At 35.0% G+C, this 16,941-nt stretch overlaps 1 protein-coding gene across 4 annotated transcripts in view; it reads left to right on the top strand.

Moving 5' to 3' along the window:
• Window positions 1-16,941, top strand: part of Adam22 (ADAM metallopeptidase domain 22) — a 186,389-nt gene that overhangs the window by 64,654 nt on the left and 104,794 nt on the right. For all 4 annotated transcript variants that reach the window (XM_048785447.1, XM_048785448.1, XM_048785446.1 and 1 more), the window contains exon 2: window positions 5,054-5,120. The gene's annotated coding sequence lies outside the window, so the exon portion shown is untranslated. The remainder of the gene's footprint in view (window positions 1-5,053; window positions 5,121-16,941) is intronic.

Below are 16,941 nucleotides of genomic sequence, written 5' to 3'. Positions count from 1 at the left end.
GTTCAACATCCTAGCAGAGACTGTCTCAGAAACAGGGGTGTAGATAGATTAGAAAGGTGAGGCAGTGTTCATCTGTTCCCATTTTCCTGTTGAATATAGAAAAGCCAAGTCATCATTAGGGGCCAGTGATGTAGGACCATTCTGAAGATTGGTGGAGAGAGATGTTCAGAAGGGTTTTCTCAGAGTAAGAGATTAGAATGTAATGGGCTTATGGGCAAAGTTGTATTGAAGTATCTATTTATAACTAATTGTACCTGTGATGGCTCAGATGTTCTGTTTCTTGGAGTTAGACTTTGCTTTATAGAAAAGTTAAGTTTACCACACTTGACGTTTAGTCATGTTAGTACAATGGAAAGGGAACAGGAGGGCATAAGGAACTTTCTAGTGTGTGTGGCTGGGCAGTTACCATTATGGATCATGGAATGTAAACTGGCTTACGTGGAAAAGGAGAGATGAATGGCAGTGACAAAATGGTAGTAGGATCATTGGTTATCGATAGTACTTATGTTCTGATTTAATACTATACCAACTTTATGATGTCCATTTTAAACATGGCAATATGTATTCATAATAGCTGAATAACTTGACCAACGTTATACGGCTAGTAAATGGCAGAGGTTTTAGACGGAAAAATCAAATGCACTCCAAAACTTTTGTATTGTACTAGCTGCCTCTGATTCTTGAGTTGCTCACTAGACAAAGGATAATCATTATTATGACTGAAGATGTTTACATCGTATTTGTTTTGCTTATTCCAGGCTTCTTATGGCATGTAAATGAAAAGAAAGTGTTGGGAGGGGGCTCAGAATACATTTTTAATTTAAAACCATATCTTCCTTTAGAAAATGAGTAGCCTTTAGAATTTGATTGAAAATGGTTTGATTTCTATCTTTCAAAGGTCACAAGCATTCACACATATCAATCAGTATTGAATAAGCTGTTAGCATGGAGTGAATTCTACCTTATCCACTTACAGTGAGGTAAAACTTCTATGCTAAGGAGATCCTCTGTTTTTCTCCACTTAACATGACATAAGAAGATCCTCACTGAACAATACATAATGATGTTCTATGGAAAAGAAGAGCAGGTAGTTTTGATTTTATCTACTTCAGGAGGCTTCAAGAAATTTACTTGTGTTCTCAGACTTGATGGAGGTAAGGAGGATTTTATGGTTCAGTAGAAGGAACAGTGGCATTTTAAATAGGAGGTTTTTCAAGCCTAGTAATTAAAATAACAATACTTAGCATACTTTCACAATACTGCAAACAAACAAAACCAAATTGCAGGGACTGTTTTTGGTTTAAATTACATGGAGCCTTTTCTATCAAATCTTGTAGATATAGAGGCTTGGTTGAAATAGCTGCATAATTCCCCAGCAGAGTGTTTTTTCTTTGCTGTAATTACATTCCTGCAATGACTCATGCTCTCTTAATGCCTAGATTTTATAATTCAAAGGACAATGTTCCCTTGAAATTTGAAAACCTGGAAGACTTGAAAATTGTGTTTTAAAAAATTATTATTGCTATTACTACTGCTACAACTGCTATCCTCTGTGGATTGTTTCACTTAGGTGCTTTTGATTTCATTTATGCAAGCTCCATAATGGGGATTTACTCTTGTGACAGTGATGGGGATAGGATCCCAGGTATGCCCAACAGTAGGAAAGACTGTTTTGGGTTCATGGACTTCAGCTGCAGAGATTTGGGGCCTTCACTCTGCTATTCACTACTGGTACAACTCAATTTCTCTCAACTCTTTCCTTAGTTCTGTCTTTCTGTTTCTCTTTCTTTTATCAGCTGAAAGTTGTTTTTCCCCCCTTCATTTACTCTTTCAGATTCCCCAGAGAAGGAACCTGGCTGGGTGTGCTAATAAACACTGCCTCTTTGTGGTAGTGTTTCTCTCCAACTTCTGGGGCAGTTGTTTCAGACTAGTAGCAAGGCCAGGGGACTGTCTTTTGCAAAAATCTGGCTGCCACCTCTTCTGTTTTAGCTGTGGGCTTGTTTGGGGTCTGGGTTTGGTTAACAGGGTGCATTGTGGATGCTGTAGCAATTACTAGTTTTGTTAGAGGCAAGTCTTTACTGTTCTGCTTCACTATTTTGTCAGAAATCTTTGGAAATTTGTGAAATATTCTTCAATTCTCTTGAGAAGTCAGGATGTGCAGAGGAGGCTAGGGAGCTGATTCTTGATTGTTCAGAGACAAATGTCCTTGTTAAACAATTGGTTTAGGTGTGGTCATGTAATGTAATTCTTGAATAAGATACTAGAGAAGATGAATGTTAGGTGCTTTGTGTTAAGTGTTTTCTCATTCTTTCAAAGAAATACCAAGACTTTTTTTTTTTAAAATCATGGAATATTTAAAAAAAAGTTAAGTTGTAGACACAATATCTTTATTTATGTGTGGTGCTGAGGATCGAACCCAGTGCCCCTCACATGCAAGGCAAGTGTTCTACCACTGAGCCACAACCCCAGCCCTACCATGGGATATTTTTAATCTTCATGAGATGTTTTCAATTATAACAGCTATGTTATAGGTCATGAGAACAGCCAATTAAGAGAACAGGTCAATCACTGTACTGATTAATGCCAGAGCAGAAAATTGAACATATTCTTGGTTGCATTAATTGGTGCAGAGCTACCACATGAGCCAACCCTTGAAGTGCCCTGATGTGGGAAACGTACTTTGATGCAATGGTAGCCTCTTGGTGTGCTACCAGGAGAGCTCTCCCAGAGGTCAGGAGGCAGAAAACTTCCATAAACCAAATTCAGATCCTCAACTCACAGTTTGCTAAATTAACTTAAGCACACTGTGAGAAATAAGAGGAAAGAGATGGGCATATACTGTATTTAGGATAAGGTATAGGGGGATGAGAAGGAGCATGCCTGCTAATCCTGGAGTATACAGTGTTCATATTTCCTGTTTCTCTGCTGCACCTGTCTTCCCTGCTGATAATGTGGTTATGAGGATCAGAGTTGAAGTTTGTTCAAGTCTCAAGATAGCAGGTGCCCTGAACTAGTGGCACCCACTTATTGTATCCGAAAGACACAGGACAAGTATGCTTGCTCAGCAGCTGTAGCATGCCAATTAACCTGACAAATACTCGTGGGGTTTATTTGTGATTTTTGGACAGAGACCATAAGGGACAAGAATGAATGTTAGCAGTTGCTTTTAACCAGAGTGGTTCTCTCAGTGTACAGTTAGTTATGACTGGAGACATTTTTACTGTGATGACTGGGATGTGTTGGAGCTGTACTGGTATTTAATGTGTAACAGGCAGTCTACTTCTACCCTAAATATACATATACTATAATGGTAAATGTATTGTAATGCATAAGGTAGCCTCCCAAGACAAAAAAAATTATCTGGCCTAAATGTCAGTAGGTCAGAAATTGAGAAACCCTTGGTAGCACCAATGGGTGATAGAAATAAGACCTCAAGAATATTGATTGTGCACATTTAGGGTATCCTGGGTGTTAAGTGTCTCTTGCTTATTTAGTATATCATGAACATTTATTACCTAGGTGTCTAATGGATATATTAGTTTTCTCTTGAGTATCCATTCCTTTCTGTAAATGGGTAATACATAGGAGATTTTACTGTGAAGTAATAACATCCTATGAATTCTGCCCACATCTAACAAAATTTTGCTTACTAACTACTCATCTATGCTTAAAATGTTTTAAAGGTTTTGTCTATAATTTTTATAAACTTCAAATATATTCATTAGCAGAACAAAATATTCTCAAATGGAAATTCATATTACACTTGCTGTGAAATTTCTAACAAGAAGATGATAAAATATCTTGATTATTTTAGCCACTTTTAGTTATGTTTTCGGCAGCTTGAAGATTATAGCATCCTGGCTGGGTCCCATATAAAGTTAATATGAAAATATATTCCCAAGAGCAATGAAGCATGGACTTAGACTATAATTATAGGTTCCCTAAATGGTAACATAAGCATCAGATTCTAGAGCCTTATGGTGCCTGCATGAATGTAATGCATGTTTGCACATTCCGTTTATATTTCAAGCAATTGTAGGCGTGGTGCTTATCACGATGGGCTTATGTGCTCAGATATTAACTTTGTTATGATTGTGACAATTTTGGCTGAGAAACCTACAGAGTATTTGAAAAAGATTCTTTTTAGTTGGCTCAATGACTATAAATAGAGTAACATTATAAATTTATTAACTTCATGAATTTTAATTTTTTGATGACAATTTTACTAATATTTTACTGCTTTAAAAAAATTAAAGACTTCTTATAGAAAGTGTGTCTTGCAGTACTTCTCTTAAAAGGGAAAATTTTTCACATATATGGGATTAAAGCATATTAAGGTTCTATGAATATTTAAGTTTATATAAGAAGGTATTGTTGAGAAGAGGCTTAGAAAGAAAGTAATTTTAAAATGCTTATTGTACATTCCTTTTCATTTCTTTTAATTTTCCCCTCTTTTTTGGTGTGTGATGGAAACTAGTAATCTGTCAGATAAAAGTATCACACGTAATTCATAAAGAAATGGTAAGATATGGTAGTCAATTAAAACTTTTTGATAAAAAGCTGAAGTTTGAAAAAACAAGAATAAAATGTCTTTAAAATAATGGTGTGCTGAAGCTGTGTGTAGTGCATGATGGTAACCCTAGCTACTCTAGTCTGAGGAAGGAAGGAGGACCCAAGATTCCCAGCCAACCTGGGCAACTTAGTAAGACCTCAACTCAAACTAAAAAGGTTGGGGGTATGGGTCAGTGGCAGAGCGCCCTGGGTTCAATCTCTAGTGCAAGGGGAGGAAAAAGGCGTGCTTACAGTAGTTTCCTGGAATTACTGCCTGGACCCAGGCAATCTGCTGATGAGCAACTGGATGACAGGTGGGATAGCCAGTTCAACCTCCTCTCCTTTAGAAATCCTGGGTTTGTTCTTTCTGTTCCTATAATGTGTTGATTTTTGTTTTAAAATACAGTTAAAGAATTGTTAAAGCAGATGTGTGTGAACTTGATCCTGATCTTCATAGACTTTACCGGTGCTCTTTTGTCATCTTTTCTTCCTGTCATTGCAGTGATTTGTTGTCCTTGGATTACATAGAGAGGCACATCGAACATGGAGGCAAGACTGTGCAAAGCAAAGTAAGTGAATTTTCCTTCTTTTGGAGGAAATTTTGAAACTCTTCAATACACTACTGCACATGATTTCAATTTTCAGTGATACATCTAAAGGATGGTTTTGAGGTTTGAAAATATTTTATAGTTTATTAAGAAAGTTTTCACCCTTTTGAAAAAAATGAAACTTTCAGTTATTAGAAAAAAATTCTTAGCACATTGTCAAAATTATTATAGTTTGTAGGATTAAGGTAGTTGCAAGTAGTTCTTTTTAGATTATGTTACAGAAAATAATTTCTGGAATTTGCTTTTAAGGTTAACTCTTGAGAATCACGTGGTGAAGGGCCGAGGTTGTGGCTCAGTAATAGAGCGATTGCCTAGCATGTGTGAGGCACTGGGTTCAATCCCCAGCACCATGTAAAAATAAAATAAAAGTATTGTGTCCATCTACAACAACAACAACAACAACAACAAAATCAAAGAAAAGAATCACATGGTGAGATCTCAGGTGCAGAATAGGTGTGTGGCTTTGCATTTGTGTGTGAAAGACTTTCCCCAAGTAAAGTGTAAAATCATTAGACCTGCTAGATGTTTCAGGGAATTTAAACTCCCTGAAGGTATATCTCAGGATACTGGCTATAACAGGTAAGGTCTGAAAACCTTCTACTTAGAAGCCTCTTCCAGAGGCAGAGAATGTGTTTTTTCCCAGGGTAATGATGGACTAATGGTGTATGTTAGGACATAGGAGACCAAGAGCACCCATGTGTAGAGATTCTGTTCAGTGTGAGGTTGGCCAAGTGTATATTTGTTCTAAAGTGTTCAGACATTCTATTCTACCTTATCTGATAATATATCATTTGTCCATGTTTCTTTTGCTGAATACAAATTTGATACATCCTTATTTAGAAAACTTGTAAGTAGCGAGGTTAAATTTGTTTTCATTTTGTTGCATTTCCTTTTAGTGTTTTTTGTCTCACATATTTGTATTTTTTTCATAGTACTATATGTATCTATAATATTATATCTTGCTTGTTTTTTAGTAAATGCTGTAACATATTGTGAACATTTTCCTAAGTTGTTTTCATATAAAGCCTATGTTCACCATTTTCCTATTTACCTATGTTATGATAAAAAGTTTTTTATTCAAATTGAATTCTGTTATTGATAACCAAAATAAATTACATTTTTCTATTTAAGCAGTACCAGAGGAAATTGAATTTTAAATTATTTTTATATGTTAACAAGAATAATTCTTCTTCTTCATCTTTGTCTTTGTCTTCTTCTTCTTCTTTTGTGGTGCTAGGATTAGACTCAGGACCTTATACATGCCAGATAAGTACTGTACCACTGAACTATACCCTTAGCCCATGAAAACTATTATGGAAAATGTCAAACATACAGAAACTAAAATATAATGAACCCCTCTCACATCCATTTCCAGCATCAGCTGCTATCAACATTACAATAACTTTGTGTATTTGAAAGCAAATTTCAGACATTACAACATTTTGCTAGTAAATAAGTCTCTACCTGAAATGCTTACAATCAGAGGTGTTTCAAATTTCATGTTTCTGAACTTTGGAATATTTGCATAGATTTTTCCTGGTTGAGCATCTCTAACCCAAACTCCAAAATCCAAAATGTGATAAAATATGAAACTTTTTGTGCCTTGTTTTGATGATCAGGAATTTTTGGATTTGGAACATTTTGGTCATGGATTTTCAGATAAGGTACGCTCAGCCTACATTATCAATACATTTCTAACTGATACAGACTTAAAAACAAAACCTGTTTATTTTTACAAGTGACCTAAATATAATAATTAGGCTAGTCCCTCCAGAAAGTTATTCCAGCTTAAGGATAATTGAATGGTTGATCTATATCACTGCCTTCCTGCAGAAAAGAATATCAGATACTTCTAGGTAGGACATAGGAGAATGGAGTAATTTTGCTTATAGTTTGAAATAAGTTACTTAGAGTTAGAGTCTCTGGTTCCTTTTGTTCTCACCCCTGTTTATTTGATTCACTTCTCTTGTTTGTATGACACTGTTTTTCTAAATGCGGTTATCTCTTCTTGCTTTGTTGAAGAGGAGAAAAACCAGGCAGTTTCCTATCCATTTCTATCTATGTCTGTCAGGGGAGTGGTGGAATGCAAGTATGAGCATGTAGGGTGGATCCAACAAACAGCTGTCTGCCTTCCTTGCTGTAATATCCTTTTTAGGATATTACCCTGCTGTGAGGTTGTAAGCCTCCATGAGTATACATACATACAATCCAAAAAGCACTGACTTTATTGCACAGTCTGCTGATTTTGCAGCCTGAGAATTGCATTTTCTTTGTTGATGGTTTTCTCCACCCTTTAGCCTATCAAATCAGAAAAATAGTACATAGGAACTTCATCCAAACCCTTGTGCCAGAGGATATTTCTCCCTTTAAGAAAACAACTTTGATTTCACCCATCACCTCCATGTGTTTCCAGTCCATTTAAAAATCTCACTCAAAAATTTCCCCTGGGTTTTTTCCAGGAACATATTGAAAGTGCTCAATCCTGCTCATAAAATCCAAAGCCAGTAGTCAATTACTTCCCTGCTGGTCTCCTCAGGTCGTGCCCTCTATTCTTAGTTCTCTAGGATGTTTCCTTTTTTTGTGGAATCTGGTTGAATTCTCCTTTTTTGTTAATAACTCAGAATTCTCTTAAACTTTTCTTTTCATTATTTACTATAGGTCAAACAAAATTGTAACATTTCATACTTTTTTGTTTTCTTTATCTCTACTGCCTTTTTAAAAAGAAAGCCTTAATTTTTCTACCTTTTCTTTGCTTTCTGTCTTAGTTTGCTATGGTTGCCATAATAGAACAATAGGAATCTATTATCTCATAATTTTGGAGGTGAGAAGTCTGAGATCAATGTGTCCAGGGTTTATTCTGGGCTTGTTCATTGTCTTCTCCTATGTCTTTTTATGGTTCTGGGGGTTAGGACTTCAACATAGGAATTGGAGGGGGAATATAATTTAGCTCACAGAACCTTCCTTAAGAGACTTACAATTTTTGTTGTGTTTTTCTTTTTTGTCTCCATTGTTGTTTGTTTTTTAAAGTTGACATTTGTCTTAGGACTGAGGTAAATGAAAAAGGGTATATGAAATGAAAGCTAAATTCAGAATTTTTTTTGTGTGTTGGTTGTCATAAACATGGACATATATGTCTTGAAGAAGCAAAATTATAGTCAAAATCATCATGCCAGATTTAAACAGTGGCCAGAAGCCAGTATATTAAATGGTTTTTTTCAAGTGCCATAGAATTTTTGTGGAAACTCCACAAAGCACTGACTTTATTGCACAGATGCAGTGCATTTGATTTAAGGGTGTGAGTGTGAATGCGGGGAAAGAAATACATTAGCATGAAAAAAATATGTAATAGCTGCTTTGGTGAATCTTTCAGATTATAGTTTTATTTTAAAAATATTTTCAGTTGTAAAAATATAATACCAACACAGAAATTCATGTCAAACAACGTATGTGTTGATTAATTAAAAGTATGCACCTTTACATCCTCTGTCCAGTTCAAGCCATAGAGCTGCTTCATACGCCCAAGCCCTGCACCTCCGGTGACACTTGCAAACACCAATCTGATTTTATGAGTATCCCCTCCTATATAGTTTTATCATTGAGGTATGCATCTTTTTAATTTAGTTTTGCCTGTTGAGGTTTTATAAAATAGATTTTAAAATTTATCTTTCTTTTTTGTAATTTATTTGCTGAAGAAACCAGATTGTTTATCCTATGCAGTTTCCCAAAGTCTAGATATTTAGGGTTGATTTCACTTTTATATTTAGAGTAAAATGAAATACATTTCAGTGATTGTTCCCTGGCCCATGTTGTCCCATCCTCCCAGATATCATATCTGCCCAATCTCCTGTTTGTGGGATGTTTATATATGGAAAAGATACTGTAATGCCCCAGTGTTCTATTTAAAGGACAATCTGTATTGTCATTCTTTTTTTTTTTTAATTTCCATATTATCATTTTATTTATTTATTTATTTTTAATTAATTTTTAAAAATTTATATATGATAGAATACATTACAAGTTTTATTACTTGTAATAAATTGTTCATATCTCTGGTTGTATGCACAGTATATTTACACCAATTCGTGTCTTTATACATGTACTTTGGATAATAATGTCCATCACATTCCACCATCATTAATAACCCCATGCTCCCTCCCTTTCCTTCCCACCTCTCTGTATACATACATACAATCCACAAAGCACTGACTTTATTGCACATTCTGCTGATTTTGCAGCCTAAGAATTGCATTTTCTTTGTTGATGGTTTCTGCACCCTTTAGCCTATCAAATCAGGGAAATAGTAAATAGGAACTTCATCCAAACTCTTGTGCCAGAGGATATTTCTCCCTTTAAGAAAACAACTTTGATTGGATTATAGTTTGATTAGAGTTCTCTGTCCCTCCCATGTCCGCTCTGTCTCACTATAATCAGCCTCCTTATATTATAGAAAACATTCAGCATTTGTTTTTTGGGATTGGCTAATTTCATTTAGCATTATCTTCTCTAACTCCATCCATTTACCTTCAAATGCCATGATTTTATTTTCTTTTATTGCTGAGTAATATTCCATTGTGTATTGTATTAGCATTCTCAATGATAACAAAGGATATATAAGCTTTAGATTATGATTTGCAGCCTATTTTTTAAACGTTTATTTTTTAGTTGTAGGTGGACACAATACCTTAATTTTATTTTTATGTGGTGCTGAGGATCAAACCCAGTGCCTCATGCATGCTAGGTGAGCGCTCTTCCTCTGAGCCACAACTCCAGCCCTGATTTGCTGCCTATTTTAATGTATCCATGTCAGTTTCACTGACGTATTTGCAAATTTAGAAACTTAGGACTCAAAGGGTTAACAACCATTTGTATTATCTACAGGGTTTTATGTTTCATTGGTCAGATAGGTACGCATAATACTGATTAAAAAGTTTTATTAAAACTTTTATTTAAAAAAAATTTCTCCCAAGCTTACAAAGATAGTCTTTAAAGAAGATAGATACTATTTGTTCCTTTATTAAGGCATATTCATAATCTCATCTTTCATTTATATTTGTTTCACATTCACTCAAAAAATAAGTTCTAAATTTACCCTTCTATTTAGGGAGAAGTATTATGTGTTTAATAAGGACTTTAAAAAGAATTAACTAACCCTAACCCTTAACTAATAAAAAGCCTTAACTAATCAGAATCCTTTGGGAATATAGTTTTATTTTGATTGTGGACATCTGTGGCTCTAGATTTATAAGACAAAGGAAACTGGAATTGGTGAATAGTGGCAACTGAGCCTAAAGCATGCAGTTTTCTGTTTCATATTTAGCTAGTTTTTATGTCTAACAACTGAAAGCTGCCAGTATTCTGGTTATTTGAGAAATTTGAAATTTCCAGTTATATAGACTTGGTATTATAATACTACTAATAATAACAAATGACATTTATTACTGAACAATGTGGTAGGCATATCTGTATTCCAACCTCAGAACAATCTGTGATTATAAATGTAACTATTACCCTACTTTACAGAAACCAGGGCATAGAGAAATCACATAGCTTACAGAAAGCAAAGCAGTAAGTAAGTAGTGGAGCTGTATTTTGAATCTTAGATCACCTAACTCCAGAGCTACATTACATAAAATAGGATAGTTGTACAAGTTGAAATGTATTTTATTTGTCACTTCCTTCCTTCTCTGCCTTCCTTCCTTCTTTTTTTCCCCTTATTTCCTCCTTCCTCTCCCTCCCTCTCTCCCTCCTTTCTTCCTTCCTTTTTTTCCATATTAGGAATCAAACCTAGGTTCTCATATGTGCTAGACAAGCCCTCTACCATTTAGTTACATCCTGAGCCCTTTCTTTTCTTTTCCTCCCTCCCTCTCTTTCTTTCTCTTCTTTTTTTCTTAAATATAAGAAGATAGCTCTAGCTAAGTTCTGGAGGCTGGCCTAAAACTTGCCATCCTCCTGCCTTAGCCTCCCAAGTATCTGGGATACAGGTGTGTGCCACCACTATAGTTGCTATTTATTGTTTTTGTATACCCATCTAACTCATTTTGGATATTCCCAGTAATTACTTCTTTATAGCCTTTCATTCTAAGACTGAATAGTCTGTTTAAAGACCCTTCGGTATATCTCTCAGATTTGATTATGCATTAGGTAATTTTTCTGTAAAGTCAGTTGCTTTGGGCAAAAATGATAAAGACAAACTCCCATGCAAAGCCTGTTGTTGTTCACTGAATGAACATCGTGGGGAAATGGCCTTAGTTTTAGAAGGCTGGGAGAGAAATGGTAAATTCTTTTCATATGCTAAGAACATTCATTGATGGGGAGGGAGCATATTTTCTGGGGGTCAAAAAGTAAAACTCGATGTCATTGTAAAGACATGATTTATTATGTCACCAATAAGAGATCATTTCCAGTCATCAATATTATTAGTTTTGATAATATTTTTGTTAAATTATTTGATCTCTGATAATATCAAAAGTAATGGCCACTGAGTGCCTATTTTTATTAGTTTGAATTGTTTCTAAACTACTATACATGAGCATTCCAGCTTGTGTCTGGATTAGGGTATATCTTAAGGTTGAGTGTATAGAGACACTCATTACATAATACTGACTTTGGCCTGGCCATTGACTGGTTACTCCATCATTTGATTGCAGTGCACTCAGGAATCATTGTCTCAGAATCTTAATTGTGTTCATAGTGGCAGTAGAAAGATGGATAAGAATCTGAGTGTGGGTCAAGGTTGAAGTCTGGAAATGGGTTAAGGAATTGAAGAGAATGATGAGTGTTGGGGAGCAGGTGTCAGAGGAGAAAGTGTCTACTTAGGGGTGAGAGAGGTTATTGTGACTCCAGGGAAACCTTTTGTTCTAATAAAATGTAGTGTAATTGACATTAAAATATTTTGAACGGAACTGAAATGGCCACTGTCATTTCTGGAAACAGAGTAATAGGGCAGTTGATTTAGAAGCAAGGAGGAAGCTTGAGTTTTTCTGCAGAAAGTTTTTGTCCTGCTGCTCACATCCATCTTCCTCCCCTGGGGCTGCAGTACCATGAAAGATTTCTAACTTAGCACAACACCATCTCCTGGCTGGCTCCTCTGCTTCCAATGGTGTCTCTAAATTCCCTTTGAACTTATTTCTAAAGTCAGATTTCTTCCTTCTTAAAAAAGTGATGCCCTTTTAAAATTTTGCCTTCATCTTTTTGTTTTCCACAATAAATGTGCCAATGACAGAAAAAACAATACTATAGAATATGAATGTAAGAAATCACTTAGAAAACTTTAAATATGTGACTTTCAAAACAATAAATAGTTCAGCAACTTTGTAGTTCCTATAAACCTCAGTGAATTGGTATAAAATTTCTTGTGATCTCTAAACATACTCAAGATTTCTCTTGTCTTCTTTTCTAGATTTTTCTACAAGGAACACTCAGATAATTCAAAAAGGGTACTATGTGTTAAAGAAATAATGTTTCTTAATATGTTTTTTAAGATGTTTTATGTGTTAAAAACACCACAAATAATTATATGTTTGATATAATGTTGTGGATGCCTTTCTTAAGTAACAAATGTTTTCAGTTGGTCATTTGTGATAGAATTTATGTAAGATGTAGGTTAGAGACTGCATTCTGCATTTTGCTTCAATTTTAAAATAACAAGACCTTTCCTTAACATATCCTTTTATGAAACAGATTTTTCTCAAATTCCATTTCATATATATGAATAGTACAGAAATGCTTGAAATGTTTCCATTTTTGGCCACACAAATACAGAATTAGCTATTAAACTGTCAAAATTGTCTCATATATATTTATATTTATTACAGCAGAAAAGATGAACAGAGTTAGTCTGCTTTTGTTTATCCTGGATATTGAGTTTCCTTATTGATTCTCAAAACTGCATTACTATACAGAATCTTTCTATAAAACAAGACAAGTAAGTGATTAAGAAGGAAAGAAAAACCAGGCTTTGATGTGCAGTAAATTTTGCTGCATACATTAATACAGAGCCATCTATACCATTGCATCAGCAATCAGTCTTCTAAAGTAGAGACCTGACCTTTTTTCAAGTAGCATTTTAGGTTATCTTTTTGTTTTGTAGGCTGCCTTTGAGATGAAATGCAAGCAGTAGTCACTGTTGCCAAGTAATCTATACTAAAGCTTTTTCTGTCTCATTTTTCCTATTTTAATTTTTTTTAGAACAACTCAGCAGCAGCATTTTTCTTCCAAGATGACTTTCTTATTTACAACTTTACCTTACATTTGAGAAGGATGCTTTCTATCTTGAGTTCTCACTACAGTAGCTTTTCCAAGAGACTCTTGGATAATACTTAGTCACCTAGACAGGAGTTGAGTCACGTGGCCTGGGAAGATGATTTTAGAAAGGATTTTTTTTAAACAGATCTATTTATAGAAGTTGTCACTTAAGCTTCTAATTTTATCATTAAATTTCTAATCCAAGTTTCAAGCATTTTCCTTGGCTCCAGGGAGATGGGGAGGCCTCTATCCAAGTAGAGAAACTCAGTGATGTGCATTTTAAGGCTGGCTGATAGGAAGAGTGTCGATTGAAGACCCTCAGTTAGTCCTTGAAGGGTCTCCTGCTGCCATGGTAACTGGGATTTTTCTTTGAAACAGCTTTATTTAGATATACGCACCATAAACTGAGGTGGCTTTTGGTCTCCGTTTTCTCAGTTACAGGAACATAGATTCTTTAACAAAGTGTGTAAATAAAGTTGTTTAAGTGATCCCAAGTGATGAATGAAGCAGTGCGAGGGATGTTTGGCAGATCTGTATGTTTGATTCTGTATTTTTTTATTGCTGCACTTTCTGTGAGATTTAGGTTAATGGCTCTCACCACTGAGCATGAACCCTGAGAGCAGAACCTCTGGTGCAGGATAAAGGGGAACTTCAGGAGCAGGTGGTACAGGATGTGGCATTGCATATCCAGGTTCCTCACCTAGGTTCTCTTTCCCAGGAGAGAAAACTTGAGATGGCATATCTATGCACATGGTTTATTTTTCACTAATAAAATCATGTTAACCACTAATAAACAATTTTTAAAATTAGATGACTCGGAAAAATTTCTTTTCAAGTCCATTTCTTTGAAATAGTTTAATCCTGATTTAATGCCTGTAGATTATTAGTAAAACTAGAATGATTTAAAAATATGTATTTGTCAACATATCTACTTTATACATGAACAATTTATTAACTATGCTAGACTAGCTCTAAATTTTATTATATTTTAATTACTTCATTAGCCTCTAACTACTGTCATAAAGTGATTTTTTCTTCAGCATATGAAGATCCTACATAAATGAGATATAGACTTTTATATATATATATATATACATAGATAGATAGAGAGAGAGAGACATGCATGTATATACATATGTACACACACATATATGCACACATAAAGTAGATTTAATCTTATGGTAATTTAATATGAAATTATGAAATTTTGAGGATGGTCGAGGAATTCAATTCCAGGATCATCTTATTTAGAGATGACCATGTAATTGCAAATAGGGCTAGCACAGGAAACCTTGTGCTTTGTGTCCTGTGGTTTAAGTTTCTGCTCATTTTTAAATACTTTCATTTAAAATAGTGAATTTCAACATAAGGAGGACTCAATTTCCTGTTACTAGTGCAAAAGCCATGATATTTTCATAGAAGTGTTTTAAATTCTGAATAAAAGTCTAGCTAGAAAAACCATATTTTTATGGTTAGTGTGTGAGAGTCCCAGGGAGAGTCATAATTGCCACAAAGTCCTGCCTTTTCTTTTGCTGTCTATGAACACAGTCTCTGTGAGTAAGTCTTACCTTAGGGGCACATAACTGCTGTGCTGCTACTGGTTTAATGCTAGTTGCTTGGAAGAGTTAATCTCTTCTTACAAATCCAAACCCATTTTCCTTCCTTAAGGCATATTTTCTCCAGTGAATGAAAGACTCATCTTAATGGTAATAAAAAGAATGTAATGACTTGCTGTATTTCTGAAGTACATCATTCCAGAAATTTTGTATTTTTACAAATTGATAAATAGTATATCCCTGTAGTGCTTATTTTTATTACTAGGGATTTCCCCTTGACACACTCTTGACCTCCTAGAATCATGTGATATCCTGATAGGATCAATATCAATAACTGCACTGAAGAATAATAAAAGTACTTGTAGTAGTTGGAGCAATAACAAACACACATAAGGTGCTTACTGTGTGCCAGGCACTAATCTAAGTGTTTCACCTAAGTTAAATTGCTTAAACCCCCAGGAAGTTGATGCTAGAATTTGTTCTGTTATCCATTATAATGTACCTCTATGGAAAAAAAAATTATAATAGCAAAGGAATTAGAATGCTAGTATTTTAACAACAGCACCCACAGAAGTTGCCATTTGAAATTACATCTCCTTTAGCAGTTGTTTTTAGTAAGTCATAAATTGAAGGTGTGATTGGTTCAGATGAGTCTCATTTATTCCAATGTAAAATTTCCATTATTCCAAACAGAACCAAATGCCTTCTAAAGATGCCCTGTTTTTTTCATCTATTTACTGTTCGGTTTATTTTTAGTCCTTTGTTCTCCGTGGGAATTGGATTGTGCATTGTGCATTACAGGGGAGCCCCATGGCTTCTAAACTATTACTGTTTGAAATATGTTGCTCTCTTACATATGGCAAGCATATGGCTCAGTTCTTATGCCTATCTGATGCCTATGTATACATTTATCTGCATCTGGAGAAAATGTGTAGTTTTATGGGCAATAGTAACTAAACCAAAAGGTGGAATCATCCTGCTAGAAGACTAAAAGATATTTGGTTACATTCTTGCCAAGGTGCTTTAAAATGCCCATCCCCCTACTTCCTGTTCCCTTTCATCCCCTCCCTTGCCTTTCTCAACACTCTCTATATAGGAAGGGAATATAAGAGCTACAGAAATCTTATAAACAAACTGAGCAAATGTTTGTTTCCTCCTCACTTGTAGCATTAGTTATTCTAGGTATGTCACCTAACTTTACTTTTTGTCCACCACTAGGCATCTGTGAATTTAGAGTCTCCCTGATGAGCTTGCTGGTGTGTGCATTTTCCCCCTGGCAGGCTCAGGCAGACATATGCTCCTCTGCCATCTTGTAATCAGTGTGGTTTCAGGAAGGTCTCATATTTCATTATTTAATTCTTTTTGCATTATAGGAAAAAAAAATTCTTTGGGGATTAAGTAAATTTTGCTTTCTCTTGGGACCGAAGCAAGGTTGCTCAAGGTCCATCATCATGTATAATGCATCAGCTGCCCTAATGGCATTGTGAAGATTCCAAGTGGTCTTAACTCTGTAGCCTGCAGAAAATATATTGGCCCATTACCAGTTGATACAGGTCAGGCATCCTAGGGCTAGGAGTAAGGAAAAATGAAAAGTGACAGCTGCTGTCAGCATGGGTTCTGTTCCTAAGCTCCATTTGTAACCTATCGAGTAGAAAGGCCCTTTTTTTTTCTTTCTGGTATAAGATTTTTACCCCCAATTAAGTTTCAAAGTTATTTCATCTATTAATACTCAAGATGTTATCTATAGAATTAAAAGACATTTTCAGCTACAAGTTTTTTAAAAAATTGAAGTGGCACTAATGGTATTTCTATATATAGAACTGATTATAATAGAGTATATTTTCTATTGTAATTCTAATTATCAAATCAGCTTTTTCATTACATAATGTCTTTGCAAGTCTACTACTGCAATTTCTTTTTAAAATCAGGGTGAACTGTATTTATAACTGAACAGCAAGTTGTAGAGTGTTGTTTTAGATAAG

This window comes from Marmota marmota, unplaced genomic scaffold, assembly GCF_001458135.2.
Source record: "Marmota marmota marmota unplaced genomic scaffold, marMar, whole genome shotgun sequence".
NCBI lineage: Eukaryota > Metazoa > Chordata > Mammalia > Rodentia > Sciuridae > Marmota > Marmota marmota.
Note: the sequence above shows the minus strand (reverse complement) of the source record. Positions and strands in the feature narration are given on the sequence as shown.